At 34.9% G+C, this 17,266-nt stretch overlaps 1 protein-coding gene across 2 annotated transcripts in view; it reads right to left on the bottom strand.

The window, feature by feature from the left end:
- LOC110374922 (protein kinase C, brain isozyme) overlaps positions 1-17,266 on the bottom strand; it is a 201,715-nt gene that overhangs the window by 178,979 nt on the left and 5,470 nt on the right. The gene's annotated exons all lie outside the window — the stretch shown is intronic.

Below are 17,266 nucleotides of genomic sequence, written 5' to 3' on the forward strand. Positions count from 1 at the left end.
AATATTAATGAAATCATACAATGCATGTATGATACTTCAGCAAAGCAAATAGTATTTTTTAACAATAAAATAATAACTCGACTCTTCTTACTCACTGCAAAAATCTCGAATAAACTCCAAAACGACTTACCTGAAAAAGATAATCATAATAAGTATACAGCAAATAGGCCATAATATAATTATTTCAAACACACATAATCGAGGGAGCAAAACTTTGGAGCATGTCATTTTAATTAAAACAAAAGGTTTTGTAATATAATTTATACGAAATTGAGAGTAGGTAAGGCTATTTAATTAGTACTGTAGTACCTACATATTCGGGTAGATCATAATGAACTAATGTGAGAATTTCGCTTGGAGGAACAGTATTTAGGAAAGTTACAATAACATATATGGGAACTAAAGATAATTGGGATTACCAAGTTACCTATCGGTATCTATATACTTTATCATTTATCCCTTTGGATAAAATGAGTACGAATGATTTCATGGCTAGATACCATTTCTTATCCGGACGCAGGATTATTTGCAGTTAGAAGACTGGCTTCCCAGTTCCATGGGTCTCAACAAATGACTAACTCAATCGTCTTTTGAGTAAAATATTTTTAGATTTTTTTTTTAAGTTCATAATGCTATAGCAACACAATATTTAAATGCCAAAGAAGATACTTTAACTTATCACATATCTAACAAGAGAGAGAGAACAAAACTCTGAAATAACAGAATTATATCTTTAACAAAATGGCCGTCTCTCTTTGTTTTAATTAATCTAACAGGAACAACGCGCCCGCATTGTCTTTATATGTTCAGATGCATTAAGTTTTATTTGACAAAACCCTTTTAGCTCCGTTCTAAAGGGTTTAAATTAAATTCATGTAATTCATTCGAAGGTTCTTTATGAACAACTCTTTGAGACTCGCTTTGATCTTCCTACTTTTCATGGATTTGTCTGTCTATTTATATTCGCAGCTATAAAATGTTTTCGAAGTTAAGCTTTGACAGTTTTTCTTCGCTAAGGAATAAGTTGATAATTTAGTCTAAATAAAATACTGCGGTAAAAGCTTTATACCAATGTAATTTATTTTTCTGTTAGCCTGTGTTGACCCACTGCTGGGCAAAGGCCTCCCTCATAGCCTTCCATCCGTCCTTTCGACCAAGAGGAAGACCAAGAAAACACTGGATAGAGGACCTAGACAACTTCCACAAGGACTTGTCACAAATGGCGACCGATAGGGACCAATGTAATAATGTAGTTTTTTTTTGTTTGTACCTCAAAGGCCACAAACTGTTGAACAGATCTGAAAAAAAAATCTTCTCATTTGGGAAGCTACTATCACCGGGTGACAAGTTATATTTTATCCGAGTACGGGAAGAAGTTACAGCGGCACGCGGATGAAACAGCCAGTATAATACCTATAAATAAACGTAACACCGTATAAGACGCAGAACACGAAACAGTAGCAATGTAATAATACAGAAATCATCAACGTATACGAGATGATTGTACTGTGACCGTCAAGGTCACCTGACCCACCTCACTTAAAAATCCATTAAGCAAACGCCCCAGTTTCCGCACAATGTTTGAATTATATTAGGTCTAGAATAGACTAACCGATTTCCCGCGACTTTAGTTGAGTCCCTTGGAAACTACTGCGTGCGCCTGGATAAAAAAAAATATGTATAGCCTTTAGCCTTCTTCAATAAATGAGCCATCTAATACAGAAATATTTTTAACCGACTTTTCAGTTTGACCTGTATGTTTGTAGATATGTATGTTTGAGCGCGATTATCTCACGTTTGAAAGAACCGATTTTGTCGGTCACAGAAGAAGTCGGTTTAATTTTTCGGATAAAAAAAGTCTACAGTATTTCCAGAGATTATCGCGTTCAAACGAAACAAATAAACTCCTTCCCTTTATAATATTGGTGTAAACGTTATTAAGCAACTTCGGTTTTCAGTTCCTCTCGCTAAGGGATTGGGATTTGATAAAACGCGCTCACTAATTCCATTGCTACTTAAATCCACGCAGTTTGAAATCTTATTTCTCTTTTGGAATAATTTATGTTTTACTTCGTTAAGATTCTTTATATTTATAATGTCGGATTAGAAATAACCATAAATCAGGCGTGATGTATTAATTGTGTTGCGTGTTACTAGATCAAAGCAGGTTTTATTCAGAAATAAATCAAATTGACTATGTTAGCACACGAATAAAATAATTTAGTTATGGAATGCCGGAATAAAAATGTTAATGATCATATCTACTTGAAGGATAGCCTAGAAAAGATTTATAATATTACTATTACTGCCCATTCTGGGATAAAATAGCCTATATTACTCGGGAAGAGTGTAGTGTAGCTTTCCAACAGTAAAAAATATTTTTTCAAATCGGTTCAGTAATTTTGGAGCCTTTAGTGTACAAATATTAAACAAATATAAAAAAAACCCTCCTCTTTATTATATGAATGTAGATAAACACTCATCAAAACTCGGAAACTCTTTAAATATGTACTCACTAGGTGCTAATAATGGTCTACGAATGTCTTTGCACGCATTTAGAATACACGCGTTTGAATTATTTATTTTTAAATGGGTATACTCAGAGAAATGGCCCTACGTCGTATTTTAGGAATAGGTAAATTGAATTGACCATTACCTTCATTTCTACATAAAAGCTTCTATTTTGGTGTAAAACTTTGTAAACAGTATAGTTTCGCTTCTGTCTGCCTTTAAGGCGTCACAAATAATCTAAAATACTTATGACATCATTTTATACCAATTGCATTGAATTCATAAATCGAACACCATTATTCATAATTCAATCGATAAATTGGATTCAATCCCGGACTGAATCCCATTCTTTCTCCAATCACAATTTTATATGCATTCTCAATAGCGATTGGTCGGTCATGCATAAAAGCAGCGTCCATTTTCCCGCTTTGCCGCCATATTTCTAAAGTTACTCTTCCATAAACTTATGTACGTAACTTGTTCCACCTTATGTATACTTGACTCGTGCAGCTCCTCTTGAAGTTTACGTTAAGTTATCCAAGCGAAAAACGGCCGGTAGTAAAAGGTTAAGAATGTAAAGTTTCGGTTTATACGGTTTTATGTACCCGGTTTTAGTATCCTCTTAAAATCTTAAACGAAGATAGGTAAGAGAGTATCTCAGGCTATACTGAAACTCTCGATTTATTTCTGTGAATCTATTTCAATTAAACTGCTATTGCAAAATATAAGGTAACCATCCTTCTTATTTTATATCGTTTTTTGTTCCAAAAGATCCTGTCTATTAAAAAAAACCTTTGTCTATGAACATGTGGTCTTATTGTTGCACCCACGTCGTAGGAAATCCCACAGCACTATGACGTTTGACTAGCGTAATCGCTCCGTGAGTCACGGTTGTTTCTCCTTACACTTCGCACTTCCGTATAAAGTCCAACAGCCTTAAACTTTGCATTACTTAATTGGCAAACAAAAAATACATAATCATGAACCTTGTCGACACAAACAGACAAAAAAATAGAACAAGGAAACTGTGCAGATTTTTTTTTAATTGCAACATTGCTTTATCGCCTTATTTTTGACAACCAGATATCTATGGACTGAATAAAACCTATGTACTATAACCTACTCTTTAAAACAGTTTTAAAAGTTTAATATCTCTTTCACTAACACTTTTACGAGATTCTACTTCTTGATTGCGAATTCCACGAAAACAGACTTACTTAATGCTTTCTCTCACCTGAGCTTCAGCTTAATCATAAAAATGGAAATTATTCTCTTTGGTACGTTTCTGACGGCACAAAGGGTCCAGCAACGCTTCATTAGTCCCTCGTAATGGCACTCCCACATTTATGATTCGTTTTTCGCGTTAATGACCGTCGATTTAGTAAATCTTTCTTTTTATGGACCCTGTGTTTGTTTAATGCAAATTGCTAATTACATAACGGCGTGAATGTTGCTTTAAGCTGCAGAAGCTTAAGAATAACTATTTCTAATAAGTATAGCTAATGGCACGTGAGATTCGGCTTTAAACAGAGTTGCACCCATTGAATTTATTTCGGGTCAATTCTTCTTCTTCTTTCGTGTCGATGACATGTCATATACTGAGACTACACCATATTTCGGGTCAATGAGAGTCAATGCCATGTGCGCAAATGCAATGTCTCGAAGCTCGGAGACCCAAAAATTACAACATTTCAACCTTTCTTTTGAAAAGCAAGACCGAAAAAGATAAATTAGGTATAAGGATTTACTTAACATTCGGTTAATAATGAAATGACTAACAGTCGTAGAGCTAACTAGACTTCAGGGAGTAAGACCGTCCGAATTACATAAAGCTTGGCGCAGACTATCTTCCCTCGAGGCCAACTAACAGACGTGGAATAAAACAACATATAACTACTGACTGTCTCGCTACGCTCCATCAAAATACGCTCATTAAATATTAAAAAGTCAGACTTCATTTCACACAACAACAAAACGTAAGATCATAAAATTTTCCTTCGACTATATACAATTTCATTCAACTATTCAAGTTCTGTTTGTAAGTGAAGCGGGGACGTCGGATATTATAAAGGCAAAAGCGACTGGGAGATAAGACGCCATGACGGCTGTCGGCCGGTAATGATATTACGTTTCAACGCCATCTAGCGGCAGGCGATACAATTGTGTTTGCTCAAATGTTGTTTCACCTCGGGACGTTCTATTTTTGAATTTAATTGAAGCCATTTTTGGTGAGGTTTTTGGATTGACTCAGTTAATTAATGGGCTAATTTAATTTTGAAAACTATCGCTTTTAACAACCTCACACGGTGAAATATAACATGAAGAAATTAAATTGTTCTCATCGATCTTACAGTTCTCAATTTGAAATCCCAAAACCAGAGATAAGAGAATCTCTGATAGCAAGAAAATAGTTTCTAAATTCCAGCAATATCCTGACCTTAGGTTAAAGTAGAACATTTTATTTCACGTATTAGGGCTAAAGCTTTTGGGGATTTCCAAGATTAGTATTCGGCACTCGTATGTTTTATTCGTACCTTGCTACCCTTTTCCAAAGTTACTTTTCCCGAAGGTTATTTTAGGTTAAAATTATTCTTTTTCTGTGAGTATGTGTGTAGGTATGTTTTTCGTTGGGTCTAAATAATTCATGGCTAATGAAGTCATGAATTAAAGATAACAGCACAATTACAGTGAGATAGATCATGTTTGAAAACCGTTACAAACAAGCAGACTATACCTTTCAACAATGACGTTATATCCCCTATTTTTAGCTATGTACCGTACTAGGTAGTCGTAACTGAAGCGAACTATCAATACTCATAAAAACCTAAAAACAGATACATTCCATTGATTGCATCCATTCCCAAAATAGAATGCCTTCAAAACTTCAAATTTAGAACAGACCTTTGGAATAGACAAAAAGATCCAAAACGGTCCATCAACAAAGTTTATATACGCTATGCCAAAGACCACACTAACAAAGACAGTTTGTGTAATCAATGGAATTCCGCAAACTATTATGATGGCCAGTAATATATGGCACCTGTGAAAACATCTGCCAGATGTCTAGTATACGACCCATTACGTAATATAACGGAGATTTGTAGCATTCAAGGAAGATCACTTTTGCCGCGAAACTACTTTTGTGTGCATGAGAATAATCTAAAACATCTAATTCATCACGGGATGAGCTATTTAAATCATAAATAGTTGGTTATTGGAACGATAGCCAGAAGCCGTTGTAAAATATTATTATCTGGTTGCAATGTTTCCAGTATTTTGGGGTTACTGCTATGTAGCTGTATTCATTCATCTGACCCTTCCACGTGTGATCGTCTATGTACATTTAATGATTAACCGTTTGAGTTCAGTTACAATGCAGCCAACTGAATGCGGTTGCCAGTTTGCCGAGTTGTAATGTTGAACAAACCAGTTGGCTAAGCGTCATCTGGTTGTAAACATTGTACAAGTCTGCTAATATATAGTAGCTAGATTATAGAGCATATCCGCAAAGAGGAAATCGATTGATTTCCAAAAAGCTACTTCACAATAACATTTTATTGAAATTCCCATGACGAATTGATAACCGGTAAAGCTAGCCAACTAATAATATGTTGAGGTCGGCTGCTACTTTATCAATATTCGATCAAGATGGAGTAGACTATTAATTAATACTTTATGAGAAACGACTGACATCTGACCTATGCACGCCAAAGACAAGCTTAGGAGAGCTGATTCACATTTTATTTCTGAAAAATTCTACGGATGTTTTTCAACCTGTCTAGATAACTGTTTTGTGAACTTTTATTTAAAAAGTTTTTGCACGTCGAGGGCATGTAAAAAAATCTAGTCACATAGGTACGAGTTGTTACGAGTTCAGAAAACACTGTGACCGTGTAACAAGCCCTCGATCTAAGGTATCTATATTGTAAGCAGAACAGTTTTTATTTTTGTTTGTATGTAATGGATAAACTAAAAAACTACAGGACCGATTTTAAAAATTCTTTATCCGAGAACGCTACATTATCTGCAAGTAACATAGGTTATGTTTTATCCCGGTACGGGCAGTAGTTTCCACGGGACGCGGGTCAAACTGCAGCAAAAAGGCTAGTCATACATAACATTAAAGTTATAACGGAGTTTTTTCAGCCAGAATTTTCTTCAAATGGCTCAGCAAATCCTTGATACCAGTCCAAGCTTAACAAAATAGTCGTGATAAACCGTGGTCATTGTACGAATTAGTGGGGCACTTCATTAGCACCGCTTAGCAGACTGCCCCGGGGAGTTGTTCCACAGATTACCCGCTTACCATGTCGCTTAACTTGCGAAGGGACTGGGGTTAAATGACGAAAAAGGTTTTATACGCACTGAATTTTCTTTTTTGTGAATGGCAATCTTAGACTTCTTTCGAGATAGCAGACATAGACAACTAAGTTTAACACTGCTGGAAAAATGGATTCCATTTGTACGTTAAAATAAATTAACAAAAATGAATTAAAAAACATGATCTAACATTTTTGTTAATATTGTAAAATAGAGTAGGTATTATGACATAACTTGGAGAGACTAAAGTTAGCTATTTGGTTACGATTTTTTTGTAAAAAAGTCTACTAAGCGGCCGACTGGCTTCAGACTTGCCTAGATACCCGGACGTAGATTGCATGCTCCCGGACACAAAAAAGTTCAAGTTTGATCTATGGTCGAGATAATGATCACGACATAGTTTTGTCAAAAAAACATAAATTTTACCTCAACAATGATCTATTAAATATACCAAGGACAACATATTTAGGATTTACTTGTTAAAAACACGAACTTATCAAAAAATGTCGCTTAGTAATGTTATGCAAACATTCGTGTTATGCAAATATTAATCGTTTAATTAAAATAACATGTTAAGTGCGTAAACTTTGAACTTATACACTAATCTTCACAATACGTAGTATTTATTCAAAACCTGTTTAATTTTTTTAGGTTGGTATAACATCTTTGTTTTCTTTATGTAAAATGTTGTCCGTAGAGGTTTTAGCATTCAACTACGTCAATAAAAAAATAAACAAATGACTGTTATAGTTTTTTTTTTTTTTTGTTTAATTAAGTAATCGTAAACATGACGTCCAGTTAGGTTTATTATTTTATTATAATATTATTAAATAAAGCCTTTATTTATAGTATTGGTTCTTTTCCATTTAATAGGTAATTTATATTCGCTCTGGGATACTATAGGTCAGTTACCAGTTTGGTAGTAAACAAATAAATTAAGTTTTTTTTAGTGAATGTGTGCCATGAACTTTAGCATACCTATTTTTATTCAAAAATAGAATATCGCCGGGGCAAGCGGTATTTTTTATCATGGGTAAGAAATTATAAAAAAATATTATGTACATCAAAAATAACCATGGCACTGAAAGTTCTTCTATGAGGCAAATACATTTTATCGAAGTACAATCACCTATTAAGTACACATTTTTCAATAATGACCACTATATTTAAAGGAAACATGTGACATAACCTAAAATGCACCAAAAAGCTGAAAAAATAGAGTTCAAAATCGTGCATCAAAGAGATTCAACGGTCAAATACACTCTTTTGCAAAAAAAAAACGGGCACCTATGCGAAATCTTAGTTTTAAGGACTTTACGTGTATTTCAAAGGGTTTTAATGATTGTAGTATGTTTCTAGCATCAAAAGAGTTTGCCAAGCATGCGTGAGAGTGTATTCTAAATTTGAATTTTGTACAATTGCTAAGAAATTGGTTAAACCTTGTTTTGGACTAATTGCTGGCAGAAAGTTCGTCGGTGTTTTGAAAAGTTTTTGAAGTGATTTTCAGGAAAATGATAATGCAGTTTTAATAAATGATTAATGTACTTTTTAGTTAGATCAAAACATTTTTGACAAACAATGCGTATTTGATAAAATTTTCACCTGCTCTAAATGGGCTATACTAATGATTGGTGGTAATGTTAAGAGGTTCGGTATTTTAGTGTAAAGCGTTCCATTGTTTAGATATTGTACCCACGTGTTTTAAAATATCGCTTTTTCATAAATAAACACTATTTAGAAGAGTATCAGTACCTTTGGCTGCGATAAAACCAATTTAAAGTAAGCAGTGCCCATCACAACTCGTCTCCTATAGGACTTTGACATTTTTAAAAGTCTTGAAATTCTACAAAATACAGAAAATAGCGCATAGACTGTGAGCACGAGGTCTTAAGGTCTCGTAATTACTGATTTTTAAACAACCTCGTCTCTTGGGAAACTCCGTAGACCTCTGAAGATCTATGAGTCTGAGCGTTCAAGTAGCGTGTTTTCATCCCACGCATATTGTATTAAATAAACTTGCCTACAACGAGATTTTCTGGCATCTACAGCACTTTCCTGCTTAAATCATAACAATAATTGGCTAGCTGCTCATTTCTTAAGAAACATACGTTTGGCCAATAATTTTGAATTCTTGACTCCCTTTCAGCTAAATCGTTGTTTAGTAACCCGATACATATGGAGTTATCGAGAGCTTCAACGAGGCAATAATTTGACTTTTTAGATAGCTTTAACCCTCCTCATCATTTTTCATGTGGTTAATTTTAACATTTATCACTAAATTTGGTATTTTTTTAATGTCAAAGTCCGATAGGAGACGGGTTGTGATCGGCACTGCTTACTTTAATTTTGTTTTGTCGCAGCCAAAGGTACTGATACTCTTCTAAGTAGTGTTTATTTATGAAAAAGCGATATTTTAAAACACGTGGGTACAATATCTAAACAATGGAACGTTTTACACTAAAATACCGAACCTCTTAACATTACCACCAATCATCAGTATAGCCCATTTAGAGCAGGTGAAAATTTTATCAAATACGCATTGTTTTTCAAAAATGTTTTGATGTAACTAAAAAGTACATTAATCATTAATTAAAACTGCATTATCATTTTCCTGAAAATCACTTCAAAAACTTTTCAAAACACCGACGAACTTTCTGCCAGCAATTAGTCCAAAACAAGGTTTAACCAATTTCTTAGCAATTGTACAAAATTCAAATTTAGAATACACTCTCACGCATGCTTGGCAAACTCTTTTGATGCTAGAAACATACTACAATCATTAAAACCCTTTGAAATACACGTAAAGTCCTTAAAACTAAGATTTCGCATAGGTGCCCGTTTTTTTTGCAAAAGAGTTTATTTAAGTTTGACAGTGATGGATTGTACGAACTTGTGAAAGACACATTATAGCGATCAACACGCAAACAGCGACATTGATACTCAATACCCATGTTGCTTAGAGCATTCAACCAACTGGATACCCTTGCTGTGTCTTTTCTTCTGTCAATGGGACGAGAAATCTGGTCACACTCTTATTAGATATTATGTGAGACGAGTTTTTATGCTTGATCTCAGATTTTGATTTTGTTTGACAATTTGGTCGTATGAGTGCGGAACAATGTGATTGAAAGTACTTGAGTGAGCTATCACAATTTTTGTGTTATACGATTTTTATTTTATTGCCAGTTTAGGAAAGATTTGGACTTCTGGCAGCTCCTGTTAGTTACCTGCTCTAAGCCTTGTTGTTCCTAACAAATGACATGTGATCCGTTTTCTGATTGGTTGACTGACTCCATTAAATGATGGCTGCAGTACTATAGTACTTTATAGAACTAACGGGTATACTAAAAAACTGCTTTACTATGCAAAATTTCCCTCATGTCCGGAGGGAACGTGTAACTTTGTTCGTAATTTAAAAACCTGCAAAGCCGAGTTTGAAATAAAAACTAAAAAGCTTCATATGGGTGGCTACTTTTTGTAAAATAGTAAAGTCGGTTTCAGTTTCAGTACTCTCTTCATTTGATAACTGCCCTATGTAATATTACGAGTGTATTTTTCTGAAATGCAACATCAATCGTTTACATTTTCCAAACTGAAATTGCTTTGCTCCAAACAGTCCCAAAGACAAAAAAAAAAAAATTCAACTAAAAAAAAATGCAATTAAAATATACCATGGCATATAACACATACATTATACCTCACTAGCCATTAAATCAAGTATGAATTTTAATTCTCTATCACTACTAGCCACGCGGCCCAGTAAGCGTGACGAAAGGATAACAGCGGGCTGCCATGTTGATTTCAATACAAACCACAGACGAAGCGAGTAATCACGTATTGGCGCCATTTGTTTGTATTCTAAATTCAAATTCCAGTTTTTTTCTTATTTTTGTTGTTTCGTCATAAAATTCGAATTTTAAATAAATCATTTTAGTATTTGTTGTGGTATTATGCTACATTAATGAACGAAAAACATTTAAATAGGTACATTGATAAATAGTAGGTATTATTTTTCGTCGATTAATACAACTAACTAGCGTCACGTTAAATGCGCTAATAACCATGAACTTTCGTCTAAATACCTACTCAAATGTTATTATGCTACATTATTATGAACTATTTTTATACAAATACGTACCTACATATAATTTATTTAGAACAGGAAAAATGTCAAAATATCTAAATACTGCATATTTCCATTATCTGTACTAATGTTATTAACCTGAATTTGTTGAACTGTTGTAGTAATCTGTGCTACTAGTCCAATTTCGAAAATCCTTGCTGTGTTAGATATGAACTGCCATTTATCGAGAAATCAAGGCTCTCTTTCATCAGGATGTGCGATGTAGTTCAACAGGACGTGGGTAAAACCGCTGACGGTAGCTAATTTCATCTTATAACCTCCAAAGTGACACTGACCGAGAGAGCAAGAGTGATTCACATATTAGATATACCAACTGTTTGTTTTATTACATCACTCATTGTTCGGAATATTTAGTTTAGGCTCTAGATAAATCAACGCGCGAGATAGCGCTTCCGTGCAGCAAAACATTGTCATTTGTTGACAAAACTTTGACAGCAATGAAAGTCATAATGTTTATGATATGATCTATTAACAAAATGTACCACCATAAGGGTCATTTAAAACTGTAGGCTCTCAAAATCATAGAATAATAACTGTCTTTATTTTCCTGATCTAATCTAGACTGTAAAGTCTGAAATCACCAACCTGCGTTGAGCAAGCGTGGTGATAAACGCTCAATCCTTCTCCGTGTTAGAGGAGACCTGTGCCCAGCGATGGGACGATAAAAATGATTATATTTTCCTAACTACAAGTACCTATATTTGGTTATACCGCAATCCGGAATGACACACGCCTACATTTTCGGCAAAAAATATGACAAATCGTTCCCCCTTCCCTCCAAAATTGATAGGCACCTGAGTGACTCCATAGCAAAGAGGTGCTGATTCACTCAGTGACCATTAACCATTCCCGAGTTTCCCTCCTAACTGACCTTTATCGAGAAAAAGTAGTCCCTAATGGTTTGTCGTTACGAGAAATGCAGGGATTTTCCTGTTTACACACAGATTAGGTAGAATAGCGTAAATTATTACTGAGAGTAACGCTATAAATAAATTAATGTAAAAGGAATTCTTAACAATATTGTCACCGTTACCGAGACTTTTTTGCAGTCTCTCAGACTTAAAAGTAAATATCACGTACATTCTGCGATCTATTTTTAATAGCCAGTACTTACTTTAATCATTGTGATTAACAAACACATATATATTTATCAAAACAGTCTTTATCTGATACACAATAAACGGACTACATGTTCAGAGTTCTCTATATTTACCTTTACCACGGGATTTAAAAAACTGCCTTCTACGTCCAATTCTTTGCATTAAGAACGTAACACGCAAATCTGGCTACCTAAAAGCCTTTTACCTAACATAAATATGTATTCTAGCTTCCTACTGGCACGAAACTTGTTTAAGAATAGCACAAACCGTGGGAAAATATTTGCTAGTCAGCATGTTGGTAGCGAGACTACCCCGGGTGCGCCGGACGTCCATTTAAGTATCGCCACTCACAAAACCTATTTTAATGTAGATACTCAAGAACTGCCTAAAAGAATAAACGGACTTTTATCCCCCGTTCCCAAAAAAGAAAAAAACAATTTGGTTTGCTTTTGGATGGTAGTTTTTCTATGTTTATTCCGTGAGGCTCAAGAATCTCCCTATCCGTAAGCATTGCAAATCTTCTCATGTTTGAAGGAATCGGGAACTAAGAGATCACGGCATCGTCCTTGGTTCAAAACCAGTCACTCCAACGATTAGATTAGGTGCAATCAACGCGCCATCCAGCTATGCGCCACCGGAAACTTGGCAGTTCATAGCACGAGTACGAGAGCTCCATAACATGTCATCCACGCCCTGATTGGTCAATTTGTAGCACTACTTGTGCAGGAAATTTCAATTGCTAGGTACGTCGCAAACGTATTTTTACTGAAGGAAACTAGGTCAGTTTCGTTCATACAGGTGGAGTTAAGAATTTAAGCATGCAAAATACTGTGTGTGTGCCCAATCCAAGCGTTTGGACGCTGGCAAATTGTTATGCAATTACCTGGCGATTTAGTTGGGTTTACACGGAAACAGGAAAAAACTGCTATGTGGGTAACTGCGAAAATATGTGCATTGTACCTGCAGTTATACTATGCCTTTATAGTCCATGCATATGTCTCGGTTGACTCATAAAAACAATCTTATAACAATCAAAGGCACAGGATAGATAAGATGTCACGCAGTGCAGCAGTAAACTAACATAAACGTCACAATTGCATTCCATTTTTGAATACCATTTGTTTATATTGAGCCGTTAAACGTACTGGCCGCCATTTACGCAGACACGATGACGTCATTAGCATCTGAGGACTTCACATGTAGACGGACAAGTTTTTTTTACCATTACTCATCATTACGTACTCCAGTTAGTTGTAACCGCAAGTTCTTTTATTCTCCAATCAATTAATTTACTACACAATGTAAAATCTTGGCTAACAGGTTTTTTTAAGCGTAGTGTACCGGCTTTGTAGTATTTCCTGGTTAAAAAGTCGCCTTAACATTTAATCGTTATTTCGAAATGATAAAACACGTTGAAAAACTTCTTGGGAATCCCCAGCCAGTACTTGTACTCGTTTACTTTACCTTAAGAAAATATTGATAAGTACCTTCGTTTTAGCACTTACTGGAAAAAGATTTAAGAATATGCGCAATGTCATCTATAAAACACAGAGAACAAGCCCTTGTCGTAACCACAAAGGTCCTCTTAGCATGTTCTTTGATTATTGATAAATGTCTATCTACTCAACTATTGTATGAGATTGAATATGCAGAAAGAATAATGGATGAACAGTAAACAGCTGCGATGATCGATCGTCCTACGTTAGGCTGCTATTACCGCAGTCTATGAATAGGTACTTTACATATTTACTACCTCCATAGATCAAGCACGTGAATAAATCTTATATGTAATCTTACAGCTAGATGGTAATTACTGTAAGTTGCCTAACTTTCATACACTTCCTTTCTAGCCATATTAATCAAACAAAGATAATAATCTTCAACCGGAACATGATTATAATCACGGTAACCTAGCTAGATGCTAGATTGTGCATTACTTGAATAACAAAATACGATCACCGCTTTGTTCAGGATGCATTTCTCATAACTATGACGTGACTCCAATACAATTGTTTCAGTACAACCTTGCTCTTGGCATTGAAACCAATTCACAGTTCAATGAATCACTTAAAAGTTGATTAGCGAAAACTAATGCTCCTGTTCTAGAACGATGCTCAAGCATTGATCCTATTCGAACTCCATTCAACCAATGAGGACGGTCTATTCATAAAACCGGTATTCATGAAACCATTTCGAATTTCGAAGCTTAAAGAAAAATACGCAGAACCTATCGAATACCAAATGGGATTGGAATCTAATCTATTACTGAGGTTTGTCGGTTGCTTCGACAGTCGTCTAGTGCAAGCAATGCAATTGTGTTAACATCGTTCGTCGGTTGTTCAAACTGACCATTGAGTCAGAAAAACTGAGAGAATCGAAAACTGCCTCGAATGAGCTGAATAAGAGACTTTAAATTGGCAAATAAATTAGCTTAGAGAACAAAGTCTAAAAAAATGTGGCAATAAGAGAGCACACTTCGTTATAGTGAAAAAAAGAATTAGTGAAACTTAGATACCAAAATTCAACCACGTCGATGTTGGGATAGTAACAGAAAGTAGGTCGTCAAAACATTTTCTTTATAACATTTCACTGTATAAAATCAGCTGTTACTATACCAACAACACACAAAACTCCATATATACCTGTTGAATAATACCCTCGAAAGCTGACAGCGAAATTCCCTCTCATTTATAATATACCAGCTTACACGTGGCTCTAAGCGGTGCTTATACAGTCCTCGAATGGGAGCAATTTCGCGCAGATAAATAAGTAACGTATTTTCGGAATACATTTTGAAATTGTTATAAAGGCTGAAGAACCATCAACGCCATTGTTAATTGGGACATACGGGGTTTTATACCATCTCAATCGTATAGCAAGGAATACATAGCCATGGCGAATGAAAAAAAGTAATTAGTCCGTCTTTTAGATAATCTTAAAATAATGAGCACGTATTTTTTCTTTTCCCACACAATAAATAACAACGAAAATACAACACGAATGAATTTTGTGGAACGTAACTTTAAAGTATAAATTTTACTTAGACGTCACGAGCCCCTATTCTCAACCTCTGTTGCGTTATATTTTAATAAATGTTTCGTGTTTTAATATATAGCCAAAATATTTCGTCAATCTTAAATGTGGACTAATGAGGATCACTATTTTTTGACCCTGTCGTCAAGCCTGTTGGGACAGACGAGATTTCATACCATCCCAATCATAAAGCAAAGAATTGCTGAAACCATTCTGGTCTCTAATGTGGATGTCCCTCATATTTCTAGTAAAACCTTAATCGATGACTGGGCTCAATACACAGAGCACGTTTAAAAGGCTGGATCCAGGCTTCTCATCTCATATTTATTAAAACCGCCCTCAGGCGTTTATATAGTAGTCTTGTTATTAATGTAGGATGACTTAACATTTGTATTGTGTGGTATAATTAAATTGGTGTGTTTTATAATGAGCGTTAGAATAACATTTGAATCAGGTGTTCAGTAATTGGTTGATGAAGAAGCAATTTTATTTACGTAGCACGCAGTTTCTGTAATGCTCCAAATCTTTCAGTTTTCAGGAAAGAGACAACAAGATATCACATTTTAGGATAAAAGTATCTTCTTCTACATCTTTTTTGATAAAACGTGATTTTGAAGTAAAATTCGTTACTTAAGGATTCTTGGGACATGCTTGAGGTCTGGGATTCAGGGATTTCAAGACAACCTGGGAAAAAAGGAAAATTTGTAAATACATTTGTCAGTAATACAAGCACAATTTTTTTGCACTTTCCTGGAATGTTAAACTATCGGTGCTACTGATAAAACTCTGCTTAATAATAATTGTAAGAAATGACGCAACATTACAATAAATTGAGTAACCACAACTATTCTAAACTCTTATTATACGAGTATGCTAAACTCTTGAAATATATCGACCTTGATTGTCTATTAAGAAATATCACAATCACAAGTATGCAGTTGTGAGTGGTAATAGAAATAATCTAGAGAAAATTCCATTTCAAGCACATGGGTTTTATATTCTTGAGAATTTCCTGATCAATATGAATAACATTACAGATATGATGATGCCATTGTTTTTAACACACTCAACACAAATAGGTATTTCAATGTTTAAACAAATAGTCTAGTTTTTCTTAGATTACGAAGCCACGAAGTAAATCCATCGTATGGCTGTGCCCCTCTAACCACGAACTGCTAAGCCAGATCCAAAATGCTTTTAGAATAATGAAATCATCAACATATCCTTTTAAAGATTTTAAGAGAATTAGATTCCAAGTGACATAAACCACAATTTAAACCATTCTAGTAAGAAAAGGAGCCCCATTTCAGAAATTCAGACTCAAGAATAAACCAAGGGGAACGCCATTAATTAAGAAAGGGACTTGAAACACTATGTTTCAAGCCACGCTAAAAAGGGACGGAGTAGGAGAAAGAATTACGTTTTTCCTTCTATTAGTCTGATGTACGCATTAATTAATAATCAACCGTTAAGACCTAATTAGAACGGCTGCTGATTGGGTTTTGATTAAGAAAGCAAATGAAAAATACATGGAAAACAAACATGCAAGAATTAGACGTTTAGCAGTGGATGGCAATTGGCTGGTATGATAATTATGATGAACAATTTGTTTGGTTGAATAATTCTTCGGAACTACGGATTAGGATTTGAAATAAATCTACTTTTACGGATTTTATCGCGGCTATATCAATATGATTTAATCCCGACGTTTCGAATCCTTTATAGCATCCATCCGCGATGAAATCCGTAAAAGTATTTTCATTAAAGTTTATGTCTAATAGCCGCGTAAGTGTCAGAAATCAATATAATTCAATCTTGAGTTAGCCCATTTACTATCGAAGAAGGCTATACACCACTTCTTATCCGGATAAGCGTAATAGATCCACAGGACGCTAATTTAAATCACAATCAACTGATCCCTTTGATCTTTGACAGTCCCAGACCAAAAGTTCAAAGAAAGACAAAACCATAAATCTAGAATATCTTCAATCCCGACTAAGATTGAACGCGAACTCCCACAGTAGAACAAATATTAGTATGCTCTAACAAATGTTTGTTTCGTGTCTTCACTATTTGCTATCGTAAACTGTTGTAGCCCACGCTCGTCCTACGGTTATCCTTTCTTCTATATCCAATCTTGTTTTTACTAAGATTAGAT

The sequence above is a fragment of the Helicoverpa armigera genome, chromosome 8 (assembly GCF_030705265.1).
Source record: "Helicoverpa armigera isolate CAAS_96S chromosome 8, ASM3070526v1, whole genome shotgun sequence".
NCBI lineage: Eukaryota > Metazoa > Arthropoda > Insecta > Lepidoptera > Noctuidae > Helicoverpa > Helicoverpa armigera.